General features: G+C 36.5%; 1 long non-coding RNA gene across 1 annotated transcript; it reads right to left on the bottom strand.

The window, feature by feature from the left end:
* Positions 1-246: 246 nt before the first annotated feature.
* Positions 247-2,191, bottom strand: LOC128086509 (uncharacterized). The gene is made up of 3 exons (XR_008209388.1): positions 2,166-2,191; positions 945-1,038; positions 247-344 (listed from the first exon to the last, which is right to left on the bottom strand). It is a non-coding gene; the product is annotated as an uncharacterized LOC128086509 (long non-coding RNA).
* Positions 2,192-3,146: the final 955 nt, after the last annotated feature.

Here is a 3,146-nt window from a genome sequence, read left to right as displayed (position 1 = left end):
ATGAGGTAGTTTGTGGGGAATGATGGAAGATTACAGTATATGAGTGAAGATTATTATTTAGATAACTCCAGTGCTTTCAGTATTGTGTGTAAGAAAATTCTGACTTTGGCATACACGTAACTCAGGCTGATATAATCTGTGTATCTGAGTTTGTTTTTGAGGGCATGAGTACAAACACATATATTTACATTTGATTTTTAATCCTCCAGTCACTATTACTTTGCTGAAGTTCTGACAAAATTACCTGTTTTCCTGGAGCCAGTTCTGGGACCACAAGCTGTTATCTTTGGACAAAGTCTATTTTGGACTGTTCTTCATGGGAGGAGGCTTTGCCTTTCCAAGCACTGAAAAAAAACCATGCATTTTAAAGTTGGGAAAAGATTTTTCTTTGGCTTGTATATTTGGTTTTGCATACACATGTGGTTTTCGTGCAGTTAATATATTAAGTATAGAAAGCCTAAAATAAATACAATATAAAGCAAAATCCAAGTTAAGACCTTTAAAAATAAAGGATATGATGGAAATATCAACTGACCCTCAATTCTGTAAATGCAGAAGCAACAACTTTGTTGACTTTGGATTAGGTTCAGTTCAGATATGATGAATATAGTTGTTTTTTTTTTTTTCAGCACAAATTGCAAGCATTGGAGTCACCACCAGTTATAAGAGAAGTCAGTCTTACAATAATCAAAATGATAATGAAAGAATATACTACCACGAGAGCAATAAATTATTCTTGTATTGAAAGGGAAGTCTGCCTCTTTTCTATTAGTATGATTAATGCTCCTGATTTTTATGCATTTACTTCTTTCACTGTTGTAGTTCCTGGACTTCTATAACAAAGACATGTATTCTGTAACAAAATAAAAGATATACAGTTGTGTTTCAGAAGAGAATTGTACTATTTTAAGATACAATATTTTCAGTAATACCTAATGAGATACCATTTATTGATGCAGTCTTGGCTGTTGGTTTTCAGTGAAGGTTTCCATATGTTGTTCTGGAGCAGGTCAAAAAGTCCCGTTAGATGTGTATGTCCTAACAAATAAACAGAAGTTTCCACTATGTTACAATTTCTGTTAAAGGCTATACATTTCACAAATTATTTGTGCATAATGGAATTACTTGAATTTAGTATCACCCTTACATAGGTAAAATACAGAAATTGTCTGTCTGATCTAATAACTAAAGGTCACAAGACTTCACTGAACAAAGAATATAAATCTTGGTCCTTTTTGCAATGAAAGACAGGCTTCTCATCAAAAATATTTGTTTTAAGAGCAGTTGTGTGAGATGCAAAAACTGAGAGCCACTTGCTGTTAGTAAACTGGCACATCTCTGTTTGGTGCTTTATACTAATTTCTTCATCTGTGAGCTCTTAAGAAAAAAAAATCAGGAGTAGAAAGCTCTGTTCTGAGCTCCGTTTTCCATCTGGATAGTAAATAATGCAAAGATTTTCTGACTGATCTTCAGCAAACAGTTCTGTTGTATCTAATTTACATGGACTTAAAGGATCTGAAATGAACTGTTTGCAAATATCACCTGAGGTTAAAGATTTCAAACAAACTTTTTTTCCCCATAAAACTGTTCTTTCTACAAAGAGACACGTGACAGACTGAATCTCAGTCTATTCATCTTATCCATTCAACAGTATATTTCTCAAAGCTTTTGTCAAAGAAGTGTCTTGCATTCCTCTTTTCTATTATATTTTCTAGTTCTCATTTACTTCAGTTCTTTTCTCTTGTTATCTTAAAAATTTTCCATCTAAAAACTGAATTACATGCCTCCCATTTCTTAAGACTCTCTGTGGTAACAGAGATCTGTAATCAGTCAGCTATTCATTTCTTAAAATCCTAGATGAAACTTTTGCAAAGCTATTACCTCAGGAATACAACTTCCCACTGGGTTCTGTAAAGGATGTTCTTTGTTTGAACTGTATGCATATAAATCTCACCTCAGGTCACAAATGGAAATTACTGCAGTAGTATCTTCATGATTTCCTAATACTACCTATTACAGCATTGCTCCACAGTTTAACGTGACTGTTGACATCTCTGTTGAAAATGACCTAGACTAGAAGAAAGCTGGAAAGAAGATAACCTTGAACCCAGGAGAAGCAGAAATGATTTGCTATGTCACAGGGGGATCTCAGCTCTTGGTCTTACCTGTATGGCTTGCAATCAACATTGAAGGACATGAATCAGCACAAGAACAATTAGACACTGCCATTGTCTTAGGGTTACTTTTCTAGGCAGAAGAAAATGTTGGAAGTCTTTGCAAAACTTCTCAATCAGACTTGCCAGTGGTACTGAAGGCAATTCTGAGAGTACTAAGATATATGCATGTCCTGTGAACTCATTATCCATGTACCTCAATGTGCCAGAGATGATGCAGTGCTTTTATGTCCCCAGTTTTACAAGAAGTTAGGTTCGAACTTCTTTGTCACCCCTTCAGCAGTTCATACAAGACTTGGGAAATACCATGTTGAAGATTACCAGGTGTATGGTAACTGTTGAGTCATGGCCTGAACCAGATTGAGCACCTGAGGGAAAGGATCCAGTCAGCCCTGGGAGCACAGGTGGAGCCTGGCTGCACTTCTCTTAAACTTCATTTAATTGTTGCCTGACACTGAGAAATGATCTCTGGTTGGAGATCCCTTCCTTGTGTAGTCTCTCCTGCAAGCTGAATATTTGGAGACAGATGAGCACTTTTCGTTTGTGATACCATTCTATCCACACTAGACCCTTTGCTGTTACACTCCTGTATTGCCCTTTCACTGTGTTGATTTTTCTGATTATAACACCAGGAGACCATGACTACTTCATTCTCTAGAAAACTGTCTGGCACTTTAGTATGGCAGTTTGTCATGTACATGCTGAAATGTTCAGTCTTGTTAAGGAGGGTGTTTCTGCTGGGGATGAGTACCTAGGACATAGAAGCGGTGAAAGTACAAGCTGTGCTGAGCCAGATTGTTGCTTTGAAAACTGTTAAGGAGTATTATTAATTCCTGAGTCCAAGAAACCTTCGTAAGTAGGTGAGTAATCAGAGTATACCTTGTGTATTACCAAGGGTAAACCCTTGGGTGTTAGGAGTGCTACCGCTATTGTAATTTGATTGTTGCTGTCTAAAATCCAATTTGTCACAGT

Source organism: Tympanuchus pallidicinctus, unplaced genomic scaffold, assembly GCF_026119805.1.
Source record: "Tympanuchus pallidicinctus isolate F22 unplaced genomic scaffold, pur_lepc_1.0 scaffold1, whole genome shotgun sequence".
NCBI lineage: Eukaryota > Metazoa > Chordata > Aves > Galliformes > Phasianidae > Tympanuchus > Tympanuchus pallidicinctus.
Note: the sequence above shows the minus strand (reverse complement) of the source record. Positions and strands in the feature narration are given on the sequence as shown.